We start from the raw sequence: 14,034 nt of genomic DNA on the forward strand, positions 1-14,034 counted from the left end.
ATTCTGTTTATTGTGTACATTCTGTTTATTGTGTTTATTGTGTACATTCTGTTTATTCTGTGTATAGTGTACATTCTGTTTATTGTGTACATTCTGTTTATTGTGTTTATTGTGTACATTCTGTTTATTGTGTGTATTCTGTTTATTGTGTCTACATTCTGTTTACTGTGTGTATTCTGTTTATTGTGTCTACATTCTGTTCACTGTATGTGTTCTGTGTATTGTGTACATTCTGTTTATTGGGGGGGGGGCTCTGGCTCTGAAATCAAAGCCCTCTCCCTAGCCTCAGTATGTCAGCCTCGCTCCCCCGTAGACACTCGGCTAGGCCCTCACCTCTGTCTGTCAGCCTGCCACATCACATCCAGAGAACACTGGATAGATTGCTCCTTCCAGGCCTGAAGTGAGGGCTGGCTGGCTGGCTGGCTGGCTTGCTTGTTTCATTCATTCATTCGCCTGCCTGCCGTCAGATGATGGAATATATGATGGAACCTGGAGTGGACATGTGGCTTGGTGATGTGTGATGGATATGCTATCCTCAGATCTCTCTAAGCTTGCATAAAACACAATAGGCCTTTGACTTGACATGCTCTATGTACAGTAGGTCCACATCGTCCTGAAGCTTTTGATGTGACAGAAATCGTTGGTTGTTTGTTTTGTTGTGAATAATGCCTCAATCAGATAACTATAGTATTTCAATTTGTTGAGCTAGGCCATTCTTAGCCAGGCAATTGTTTTCTTACACCCCCATGCATGCTACGGCAATGCAGTGTCCTGCTTGAAAACATTGTAATGCACTAAAAACAAATCACTGCCATAAAAGCAGGTAGTTATGAAAAGTTCATTGAGGAACTAAAGAACTTGGCAAATTAAATATTTTGGTTGTTAGTCTTCTCCACCGGCTGCAGGTGTTTATTTTCCTTTTGTGTGTCATTAATTTGATGGCCTGGCCCGGTGTTTTAATGCCTTCAGGTGTCGTCACTGATTAGGGCCGTAAAACTAAAGTGTGTCTCTGGTACGTGCCCAGCACTCTAAGAAGCTCGCAGAGAGGCTCTGAGGAGGTGTTCCACCATCACGGTGTGCATTAAAAGTCACGCAGACCCGTTTAACCGGGCCAAGAGGTTGTTTATTTTTAAACTGCCACTGAAGTAGTGAGTCACTGATCAATGAACTCCCCACTCACCTGGCTTGCCACTCACCTGGGTTGCATAGTGTGTGTAGCCTATGTGTTTATGCGGTGGAGGCTCCTCAGAGGAGAAAGGGGAGGACCATCCTCCTCAGTGAAAATAAAAATAGTGAAACATTAAAAAAGTTATCCTTTTTAGATTAATCTATACCAAATACATTGCATTCGAAAAGTATTTTCCACATTTTGTTACGTTACAGCCTTATTCTAAAATGTATTAAATAGCTTTTTTTTGTCATCAATCTATACATAATACCCCATAATGACAAAGCAAAAACAGGTAGATTTTTTTGCAAGTTTATGAAAAATTAAAAAATGAAATATCACATTTACATAAGTATTCAGACCCTTCATTCAGTGCTTTGTTGAAGCACCTTTGGCAGCGACTACAGCCTCGAGTCCTCTTGGGTATGACGCTACAAGCTTGGCACACCTGTATTTTGGGAGTTTCTACCATTCTTCTCTGCAGATCATCTCAAGCTCAGGTTGGATGGGGAGCATCGCTGTTCAGTTATTTTAAGGTCTCTCTAGAGATGTTTGATCGGGTTCCAGTCCCGGCTCTGGTTGTGCCACTCAAGGACATTCAGAGACTTGTCCCAAAGCCACTCCTGCTCTGGAACAGGTTTTTATCATGGATCTTTTTGCTCAATTCATCTTTCCCTCGATCCTGACTAGTCTCCCAGTCCCTGCCGCTGAAAAACATCCCCACAGCATGATGCTGCCACCACCATGCTTCACCGTAGGGATGGTGCCAGGTTTCCTCCAGACGTGATGCTTGGCATTCAGGCCAAAGAGTTTAATCTTGGTTTCATCAAACGAGAGAATTTAGTTTCTCATGGTCTGAGAATCCTTTAGGTGCCTTTTGGCAAACTCCAAGCGGGCTGTCATGTGCATTACTGACACTACCATATAGCCTGATTGGTGGTGTGCTGCAGAGATGATTGTCCTTCTGGAAGGTTCTCCCATCTCCACACAGGAGCTCTGTCAGAATGACCATTGGGATCTTTGTCACCTCCCTGACCAAGGCCCTTCTCCCCCGATTGCTGAATTTGGCCTGGCGGCCAACTCTAGGAAGAGTCTTGGTGGTTCCAAACTTCTTCCATTTAAGAATGATGGAGGCCATTGTGTTTTTGGGGACCTTCAATGCTGCAGAAAAGTTTTGCTACCCTTCCCCAGATCTGTGCCTCGACAGAATCCTGTCTCGAAGCTCTAAAGACAATTCCTTTGACCTCATGGCTTGGTTTTTGCTCTGACATGCACTGTCAACTGTGGGACCTTATATAGACATGTGTGCCTTTCCAAATCATGTCCAATTAATTGAATTTAGCACAGGTGGACTCCAATTAAGTTGTAGAAACATCTCAAGGATGATCAATGGAAACAGGATGCACCTGAGCTCAATTTTGAGTCTCATAGCAAAGGGTCTGAATACTTATGTAAATAAGGTATTTCTGTTTTTATATTTTATAAATGTGCAAACATTTATAAAAAACTGTTTTCGCTTTGTCATTGTGGGGTATTGTGTGTAGATTGATGAGAATTTTTATATTTTTAAAATCCATTTTAGAATAAGGCTGTAACGTAATTTTTTTTTGAAAAAAGTGAAGGGGTCTGGATACTTTCCCGATGCACTGTATATTCACGTCACCAAATAATTTATTTAAACACACTGTTTTGCAATGAAGGTCTACAGTAGCCTCAGCAGCCCTCTCTGGGGTAGCACCATGGTGTAGGCAGAGGACAGTTCCCATCCTCCTATGGGTACATTAACTTCAATGCAAAATCTAGGTTCTCACCCTCTTCCACAGTAATTATGATGACTTCTGGAGGACATCCTCCAACCTGTCAGAGCTCTTGCAGCATGAACTGACATGTTGTCCACCCAATCAAAGGATCAGAGAATGAGCTACAGCTAGCTAGTACTGCAGTGCATAAAATCTGTTGAGTTGTTGACTCACAGAGAAAGACAATAGTTGAACAGTTTTGAACAAATACATTTCTTCAGCAATTAAGGAGAAGCAAGAGCAAGAGAGAGAGAGAGAGCGCTAGCTATATTTCGTAGTATTTTTTACTTTCACTTACTTAGCTAACTATAGCAGCTAGCTAATATAGCCTACTCAAACACCCGGTTCAAACAGAGAGGAATACTGTTAATGTTAGCTAGCTGGCTAAGGCTATCCAACACTGGAACTCTTATTTTATAAATTCCCACTGGGGCCCGCCGGTGTAACTGCTAAACTGCTTGCTGTACACTGTACTGTGTGATTGTAGGTGGTTTACTAATATGTTAGTTATAGTAGCTATGTTGACTATGACGTTAGATAATATGGTGACATTGACAACGATGTAGGCTGTGTGTAGCGGTTAGCGGTTATTGTATGAACGTTTGGCTTGGAATGTTTTTTCCCCCCGCCTGGTCACAGACAGCTGTTGTGTTGTGCAATAAAGTCCACAAGTGAAGGGAAAAGAGGAGAGGAGGAGAGCGTGTAGATATGAGAAGGAATTATACATCAAGAAAAGTGATCATGCTGTTTGTATGTGGCTGCTATGAAAGTGAACTGTGTTTTAAATCAATCAAATCAAATGTTATTTGTCACATGTGCCGAATACAACAGGTGTAGACCTTAACGTGAAATGGTTACTTACAAGCCCTTAACCAACAATGCAGTTCAAGAAATCGAGTTAAGAAACTTTTTATTTTATTTAGTAAATATTAACACAATAAAATTACAATAATGAGGGTATATACAGGGGGTACCGGTACCAAGTCAATGTGCAGTGGTAGAGGTTAGTCAAGGTAACTTGTACATGTAGGTAGGGGTAAAGTGACTATGCATAGACAATAAACAGCGAGTAGCAGCAGTGTAAAAACAAAGGGGGGGTTCAATGTAAACAGTGGTGGCCATTTGATTAATTGTTCATCAGTCTTATGGCTTGGATGTAGAAGCTGTTAAGGAGCCTTTTGTTCCTAGACTTGGCACTCCGGTACTGCTTGCCGTGCAGGAGATCAGGGTTGTATTCATTCCACCTATTCTGTTGAAAAGCGTTTCTTAAATAGAAGCAAAACGGAACCAAACAGGGATAAACATACCTGCATTTGTCCAATAGAAACTCTCGTTTGCAACTGTTTGGGCTAATGGTTACACCCGAGGTCAGCTAGATTCAGGCAAGAGTGTGCAAGGCGGTATTGAATGTGTCACTGTCTGTCATCTTGATAACTTAAAAATGTCTTTTGACCTGTGTACCTACATTGAACACTTTCATTCGTAGGCTAGGTTGTTGAAACCTCATGATGTGTATAGGGAAAAGTTGAGTATCATGTAGTATCCTAAACCTATCGATGTTACATTGAGCTGGGTGAATGGAGTATGAATGACAGTCATCCAATATGCTGCAGTAGAAATAAGGCCACGCTCATCAATGAAAAGAAAACACACAAAAAAAAACGTCATCCCTGATCTTAAACCGACCGCCACTGGTCTTGAGGAGATACTGTTGAAGTTGGAAGTTTACATACACCTCAGCCAAATACATTTAAACTCCGTTTTTCACAATTACTAGTAAAAATTCCCTGTGTTAGGTCAGTTAGGATCACCACTTTATTTTAAGGTGGTGAAATGTCAGAATAATAGTAGAGAGAATGATTTATTTCAGCTTTTATTTCTTTCATCACATTCCCAGTGGGTGAGAAGTTTACATGCACTCAATTAGTATTTGGTAGCACTGCCTTTAAATGATATAACTTGGGTCAAACCTTTAGGTAGCCTTCCACAAGCTTCACACAATAAGTTGGGTGAATTTTGGCCCATTCCTCCTGACAGAGCTGGTGTAACTGAGTCAGGTTTGTAGGCCTCCTTGCTCGCACACACTTTTTCAGTTCTGCCCACAGCTTTTCTACTGGATTGAGGTCAGGGTTTTGTGATGGCCACTCCAATACCTTGACTTTGTTGTCCTTAAGCCATTTTGCCACAACTTTGGAAGTATGCTTGGGGTCATTCTCCATTTGGAAGACCCATTTGCAACCAAGCTTTAACTTCTTGACTGATGTCTTGAGATGTTGCTTCAATATATCCACATAATTTTCCTCCCTCATGATGCCATCTATTTTGTGAAGTGCATCAGTCCCTCCTGCAGCAAAGCAGCCCCACAACATGATGCTGCCTCCCCCGAGCTTCACGGTTGGGATGGTGTTCTTCGGCTTGCAAGCATCTCCGTTTTTCCTCCAAACATATCAATGGTCATTATGGCCAAACAGGTCTATTTTTGTTTCATCAGACCAGAGGACATTTCTCCAAAAAGTACAATCTTCATCCCCATGTGCGTTGCAAACCGTAGTCTGGCTTTTTTATGGCGGTTTTGGAGCAGTGGCTTCTTACTTGCTGAGCGGCCTTTCAGGATATGTCAATATAGGACTCGTTTTATTGTGTATATAGATACTTTTGTACCTGTTTCCTCCAGCATCTTCACAAGGTCCTTTGCTGTTGTTCTGGGATTGATTTGCACTTTTCGCACCAAAGTACGTTCATCTCTAGGAGACAGAACGCGTCTCTTCCTGAGTAGTATGACGGCTGTGTGGTCCCATGGTGTTTATACTTGCGTACATTTGTTTGTACAGATGAACATTGTACCTTCAGGAGTTTGGAAATTGCTCACAAGGATGAACCAGACTTGTTCTTTTGATTTTCCCATGATGTCAAGCAAAGAGGCACTGAGTTTGAAGGCAGGCCTTGAAATACATCCACAGGTACACCTCCAATTGACTCAAATTATGTCAATTAGCCTATCAGAAGCTTCTAAAGCCATGACATCCTTTTCTGGAATGTTACAAGCTGTTTAAAGGCACAGTCAACTTAGTGTATGTAAACTTCTGACCCACTGGAATTGTGATACAGTGAATTTTTAAGTCAAATAATCTGTCTGTAAACAATTTGTTTTACAGAAAAAATTACTTGTGTCATGCACAAAGTAGATGTCCTAACCGACTTGCCAAAACTATAGTTTTGAAATGTGTGGTGTGGTTGAAAAACGAGTTTTAATTAATGACAACCTAAGTGTATGTAAACTTCCAACTTTAACTGTACTTTGAATGTGTTTTGTGTAACTATGCCTATTTATTTCTGTTTACACGTTTTTGCCTCCCTGGTTCGTCCAGTACAAGCAGCTCCTTTGTAATCACTTGAAAAGTATAGAGTGGGTAACACAGTAGGCTAATCCCTCTTAGCCAGGCAATGTGATTCATTTTGAGCGATCACAACTGCAGTTTTGTGATATGAATCACTAAATGGGCCTCTCTGGTCTCTGAAGCTGCACGCAATGGCCAGGCAGCCCTGCAGATAAGTGGGCTGCCCACTGGAAACGGAGCCGGCTGTGAGGGGTATTTACTTGCTCCACTGTATTCTGCTCTGAAGGACACTACACTCGCTGAGGTAAACATACAAATAAATGACAGGAAAAAGAGCAGAAAGCTCTTTTCAAAAACTTCAAAAAGGTACTTTTCCTAGTTTTCATCCTAACTCTCCCCATCGTTGAATGCTTTTTCGCTCTCCTTTCATCTCCTTTTGTCTTTGTTCTGAACGGTGAATGTCTATGCTGTTGTCTTTGCGCATAACTTGTAATTTTTCATTACAGACAATACCTCCCACAAACGTGTACGCCCTCGTTGATATGACACAATGACAACAACAAAGTGCCTCTGTGGCTTGTGAGCAGGAGCGCAGATTCTACTAGCCTACATTTTAGCCTTCAGTTTCACTGTCGACTGGAGCAAGCCAACATCACTTCCTGCCTTCTGACCTCGACTAACAGTAATTTTCTTCACACAATGAAATTGATTTCACACAATGAAATTGATTGTGCTCCAACTGACTAGCCTGTATGTTTGGCCATGAGAAAAAGATGCACAAGTACTGGATCCAAGGATTTATTAATCTGAAAGTAAATTGACACTCTATTTCAATTTAAATTGACACTCTAAATTGACTATTTCACTCTGCGGTTTCATACAGAGTAAATGAGTAAGCCAAACCCGTGACATGTTCTCGTTTGGATAAGAGGATGTGAAAGAAAACAGCAACCGGTTTTGTCGCCACCGTTCATTTTTTTATTGTGGATTCTTTTAAATTTCGTCAAAAGGACACACCCCTGGCAAGTGCATATTTCTCGATTGGGCGATTGCCCCGTAAATAAAGAGAGATAATTGTGTCGCCTGCGGCGGTGATATGCAGCCTGACCTTATCAGAAGAGGCTTCGTCTGTCTCTCTCCATCCTCCTGCCCCTGTGACTCACCCAACCTCCTTACTCAGTCGAGCACGGGAAAGGAAAAGGCCGCTCTTTGCGTCGCGGTAGATTTCAATAACCCCTCAACCGAAAAAGGAAAGAAGTACAGAGCGAGGGAAAGAGGGAAAGCAAGAAGGAAAGTGAGCGGTGCCTTCCTTGTCCAGCAGCTCCCCTCGCCGCCTCAGTAAACAGGTGATGCAAAATAACCCCTAAAGTGAGAAAGAGAAGGGAAATGAACGAAGCAGGAGAGTTATAAATAAAAATATGTGAGTGTGGGCTTTACCTGAGTTTATTGACGGCCCCTTACCAAACATCCATCAGTTGGTTACAGAGGTGTTTTGGGGACGCCGGGCATGGAGAGCTGGAGGGCCAGGCAAGTTGATGGATCACCTACACGCCACGCCACCGTCACCACGGTGAACTCACCCTCAGAATTGAGGAGTCGCAGTTCCTGTCTCTCTCTCTCTCCCCCCACCTCTCTCTCTCTCTCTCCCCCATCTCTCTCGCTCTCCCCCATCTCTCTCTCTCTCCTCCATCTCTCTCTCTCTCCCCCATCTCTCTCTCTTCCCCATCTCTCTCTCCCCCACACACACACACACATCTCTCTCTCCCCCATCTCTCTCTCCTCCTCTCTCTCTCTCTCCCCCCATCTCTCTCTCCCCCATCTCACTCTCTCTCTCTCCCCATCTCTCGCTCTCCCCCACCTCTCTCTCTCTCCCCCCATCTCTCTCTCCCCCATCTCACTCTCTTTCTCTCCCCATCTCTCGCTCTCCCCCACCTCTCTCTCTCTCCCCCACCTCTCTCTCTCTTCCCCATCTCTCTCTCTCCCCCTCTGTCTACCTTTCCCTATTCTTCTGCCCCTGTGTCAGCAACACCTGGATGAATCATACTAATAAGGTTAGAGCATCTTTGTTCCACCGGGTGACAGCTTATAAATGACAGTAGCACAGGTCTCGTCCTCTGCTGGCTGGGCCAATCACCTCCGCAGGGGACTCAACCATGTGACTTCCAAGGGGGAAGCTTAGTGGGGGTTGCAGGTTGCTGTTCATAGGAAAAGAAAGGAGTGGACACAGGCATTAGAGAAAAAAAAGGATGGCATCCAAAATGATAAGTAATGGGCTGGAGAGAAATGACAGCCTAGAACCAATATGACCGCCAGGGCCTTGTTATTACTCCCAGATGTGTGCACCAGTGGCAGAGAACCTGACACTTCCTGTTTAATAATGTTACCACCAAGCTACCTCAAGTTAAATACTCTGCCACAGAGGCTCGCTTTATGACCACCACTGAGGGCAGGATATTGTGTGTATGCCTGTGTTTGTTCATGTGTGCGTGTCTGTATGGGTTTCCGTTAGCCGGTAAAGGCCGGCTTTTGGCACGATAAAATAAAAGCCGATAAATACAATTGTAGCCGGCCAAATTGTCCGCGCCTGCATATTGTACACCCCGATTTCCCTCTTCAGCAGCATTCTCTCACTCCTTGCCAGCATGAGCCTGCTGCTGAGGAGAGAGAGGGAGGAGCCTTGAACTAGGCTACTGTTGATTGTGAATAAGGAGACCTTTTTCATTGAAGTTAAAACTCAAGTTAGAGAGTATGTCTACAATGAAACTCCTACAAGGGAATGTCCTCCGTATCGACAAGGTGTAATATTGTAGAGGACAAAAGATTAGAAGAATGTTGACGCTGACAAATGCAGGCTACTGTGCAAGTCGCAATTCTAGTAGAAAGCAATTCTGGAACTTTTATTTATTAATTTCATATTTTAAATAATTTGTTTTATTATTATTATTAATATTGTATATCATTGTTATTATTTTAGGCCTATTTATTAATCTAAACCAGTTCTATAAATGTCCAAACCATGTTTTGCATATTCAATTGTACAATACATTAAAATCGTCCCAGTCACTTGTGTACAGTATGTGTACAGTATGTACAGTATGTGTGTGTACAGTATGTGTGTGTGTGTGTGTACAGTGTGTGTGTACAGTGTGTGTACAGTGTGTGTGTGTGTGTACACATGTAGTGTGTGTGTGTGTGTGTGTGTGTACAGTATGTAGTATGTGTGTGTGTGTGTGTGTACAGTATGTAGTATGTGTGTGTACAGTATGTGTGTGTGTGTGTGTGTGTGTACAGTATGTGTGTGTGTACAGTATGTGTGTGTGTGTGTGTACAGTATGTAGTATGTGTGTGTGTGTGTGTGTGTACAGTATGTAGTATGTGTGTGTGTGTAGTATGTGTGTGTGTGTGTGTGTGCACAGTGTGTTTGTGTGTACAGTATGTATGTGTGTGTGTGTGTACAGTATGTGTGTGTGTGTGTGTTTGTGTGTGTGCGTGTGTACAGTGTGTTTGTGTGTACTGCGTGTGTACAGTGTGTTTGTGTGTACTGTGTGTGTAGTGTGTACTGTGTGTGTACAGTGTGTTTGTGTGTAGAGTATGTATGTGTGTGTGTGTGTGTGTACAGTGTGTGTGTGTGTGTGTGTGTGTACAGTATGTGTGTGTGTGTGTGTACGTATGTGTGTGTGTGTGTGTGTGTGTGTACAGTATGTGTGTGTGTGTACAGTATGTGTGTGCATTTGTCTCTATTTCACTTAGATTTTTCAGCAGGGGAGGAGGTCAAATTGATATTGCAGAGCACTGCACTGCCCAGCATGGAGTTATTAGCATTTCAACCACCTATTTGGCCCCTCACACCAGAGTGGTTGGAGTGAGATGCACAGGGAGAGGAGTGAGATGCACAGGGAGATGAGTGAGATGCACAGGGAGAGGAGTGAGATGCACAGGGAGAGGAGTGAGATGCACAGGGAGAGGAGTGAGATGCACAGGGAGAGGAGAGAGATGCACAGGGAGAGGAGAGAGATGCACAGGGAGAGGAGTGAGATGCACAGGGAGGAGAGTGAGATGCACAGGGAGGAGAGTGAGATGCACAGGGAGGAGAGTGAGATGCACAGGGAGAGGAGTGAGATGCACAGGGAGGAGAGTGAGATGCACAGGGAGGAGAGTGAGATGCACAGGGAGGAGAGTGAGATGCACAGGGAGGAGAGTGAGATGCACAGGGAGGAGAGTGAGATGCACAGGGAGGAGAGTGAGATGCACAGGGAGGAGAGTGAGATGCACAGGGAGGAGAGTGAGATGCACAGGGAGGAGAGGGAGATGCACAGGGAGGAGAGTGAGATGCACAGGGAGGAGAGTGAGATGCACAGGGAGGAGAGTGAGATGCACAGGGAGGAGTGTGAGATGCACAGGGAGGAGTGTGAGATGCACAGGGAGGAGAGTGAGATGCACAGGGAGGAGAGTGAGATGCACAGGGAGGAGAGTGAGATGCACAGGGAGGAGAGTGAGATGCACAGGGAGGAGAGTGAGATGCACAGGGAGGAGAGTGAGATGCACAGGGAGGAGAGTGAGATGCACAGGGAGGAGAGTGAGATGCACAGGGAGGAGAGTGAGATGCACAGGGAGAGGAGTGAGATGCACAGGGAGAGGAGAGAGATGCACAGGGAGAGGAGAGAGATGCACAGGGAGGAGAGTGAGATGCACAGGGAGGAGAGAGATGCACAGGGAGAGGAGAGAGATGCACAGGGAGAGGAGAGTGAGATGCACAGGGAGAGGAGTGAGATGCACATTGAGAGGAGTGAGATGCACATTGAGAGGAGTGAGATGCACAGGGAGAGGAGTGAGAAGAATCAGATGAGGGAGACATTTAAGACACATGCTATTAAAGAAGATCTAACGGAACAAAAATAAAACTGAATTAGCAGGTCAGTCACCTCCCACCTCCCATCCTGGACAGGAAATTAGGACAGTGCTGCTGGGACATACTCTTTTCACACCTAACTACTACCTAACTAGGCCTAACTACTAACTACTACCTAACTAAGTGTCACGATCGTGTGGAGGAGAGACGGACCAAGGCGCAGCGGGATATGAATACATCTTCTTTTATTAGAACGACGAAGATGAACATGAAACAAAACACTTATACAAACTATACAAAACAACAAACGACCGTGAAGCTACAAACGAAAGTGCACACACAAGCTACTTACGTTCAACATAGACAATTACCCACAAACACCTAAAGCCTATGTCTACCTTAAATATGGCTCCCAATCAGAGACAACAATAACCAGCTGTCTCTGATTGAGAACCAAATCAGGCAACCATAGACTTTCCTAAACACCTACACTCAACCATAGACATACCTAGACACATACACTCAACACAAACCCATACACTACAACCAACACCCCCTATACCATATAATCACCCAAAACACACACATACCCCATGTCACACCCTGACCTAACTAAAATAATAAAGAAAACAAATAATACTAAGGCCAGGGCGTGACACTAAGCATAACTACTACCTAACTAAGCCTAACTACAGTAATGGATGTTACTGTTTCATCAAGGAGCCACAAAGATGAAGTAAACTAACGTAATCGCTGAATTGACATTGTTTGCTATTTCATGCAGCCACAGACCAGAAAGAAGCTAAACAAATGATTCTGTATTCGAATTTCACATTGTTAAAAGTTGAGCAATATCATTCTGCCAATGTAATGATACTGGGTGTGTAAGTCTGCCTCCAGTATAATATGGTAAAGTTGGCCTTGTTGGCCCTCCAACAAATTAGACCAAGGACATCCAAAATCCGTCAGATTAACGAATTAAACCAAGCAACACAAAATGTTCATCATCCCAGGTATTTCATTTTGACTAACCAATCACAGTGAAATTAGATAAAATGTAGTCATGATCAGTGTCAGAAATATTTTATTCAGGTAAATGTAGTAGATTGGCTTGATATGGTTGGCATGGTGGTTGGCTAGCAAGTAAAACTTTACACATTGTTCACTTTTGGGAAAACTGATCCAGCCACTTGGTAGCTAGCTATCGTTAGTTCAAATAAATCAAAATGATGTACAAATATGAAACTGCAATAAGTATAAACCCACCATAGCTTAATTTATGAATGAGGTCCCAGGCAGAGGGTTCTCAGTTGAACATGAACGCGCATCTGGATGTGCTTTGGACAGTCCTTGACGTATAGCACCGCTCACCGGGGAAATGGCGTGAAGAGAGTGTGTCACCATTGCTCACACTTCCTAGAGCATGGCTTATGATCTCTCATGATGGGGCGGTTAGACAGGATCGCCATGAATCCCAGTCGGGAGCAGTCTCCCGGATCACGGAAATCAGCAGGTCATAATCCTTCGAAGCGCCGCGATTCCTATTCCAGTCAAAGCCCCCGAAGTAGAGTGCAGCCGAAGAATGTGGGGGAGAAGGGTCTTGGAGTCAGTGCTGGAAAAAAATTGATTATTTTGGGTCTGGAAGTAGGGGGAATAGGGGTTGGTTGTTGATGACAGTTGAAAGGAGGGGGGAGTTCGCCGAAGGGTACGGAGCGCCGCGTGAGGCGGAATCGACTGCGGTGTCATCCAGTGCTTGCAGTCTGGAGTTCATTTTCTCCAGGGCTATTTTTAGCTGCCGGCAGAACAGCGCTACCTGGGTTTGAAGGCTTGTGTTGCTCCAGGCTGCAGGAGCGTCACTTATCTGTAAGGCTTCTTTTTCTTCTCCTTGACCGAGGGAACTTCTGTGGAGGGAGGAACACTGAAGGTGTTGCATTTGCTTTGTAATTTCGAAAAGCTTCAAACCGTTCTGTGATGAACGCATCTCGGACTCAGAACTTTTTAGTCATATAGAGTAAAACAATGTTTTTGTAATGGCTGTCAAAGTCGTTCTCCTCCTCAGACGAGGAGGAGCATGGATCGGACCAAGATGCGGATTGGTAATTGTACATGTTTAATGTAAATAACAAGAAAACACTACAAACTACAAAACAACAAACGTGACATACCTCAAAACAGTCCTGTGTGGTCCAAACACTGACACAGGAAACAAACACCCACAAAAGCCTACTGCCTATGGCTACCTTAAATATGGCTCCCAATCAGAGACAAATGAATGACAGCTGTCTCTGATTGAGACCCAATCTAGGCAGCCATAGACATAACTAGACAACCTAACAAACACTATCCCATACACATACAACACCCATAGACTAACCAAACACACACAACATACAATGCCCACCCCAACTCACGCCCTGACCAACTAAACATAATCAAAATAACATAAAAATAGGTCAGGAACGTGACAGTTTTAATGATTTAGGCCTATCTATACCACAGTACAGTGTCAAATGAGATACAGTATAGCCCTATAGTTTATTATATTTGGAAGAATGAGCATTAAAACATTGCAAGGACACTCATTCATGCAACATTTGGCCCAGAATATAATTTACTTTCAGATTGATAAGGGAAAAAGTACTCGGCAAAATAGCCTTCATGCAAATTATTCTTTTTCTTGTGCTTTTCAATGCATGGTCAGTCATAGTTGTTTTGTTTGGTTACACCCTCCTGCAGGTATGCCAAATGGTGCCTTTTAACTTAACATAATGTTATTCATTTAAGCGTTCCCTCGCTTAAAAGTAAATAAACGCCACCAAACAGATTAATTGAATGCCTCTGCAATCCCATGGTGCATTAAATGCTGTGGAGCCACCGGGA

At 43.6% G+C, this 14,034-nt stretch overlaps 1 long non-coding RNA gene across 1 annotated transcript; it reads right to left on the minus strand.

Annotated features, from left to right (window-relative positions):
- Positions 1-12,221: 12,221 nt before the first annotated feature.
- On the minus strand, positions 12,222-13,384 carry LOC139553859 (uncharacterized). Its single transcript, XR_011670735.1, has 2 exons — positions 13,320-13,384; positions 12,222-13,055 (listed from the first exon to the last, which is right to left on the minus strand). It is a non-coding gene; the product is annotated as an uncharacterized lncRNA (long non-coding RNA).
- Positions 13,385-14,034: the final 650 nt, after the last annotated feature.

Source organism: Salvelinus alpinus, chromosome 25, assembly GCF_045679555.1.
Source record: "Salvelinus alpinus chromosome 25, SLU_Salpinus.1, whole genome shotgun sequence".
Classification (NCBI taxonomy): domain Eukaryota; kingdom Metazoa; phylum Chordata; class Actinopteri; order Salmoniformes; family Salmonidae; genus Salvelinus; species Salvelinus alpinus.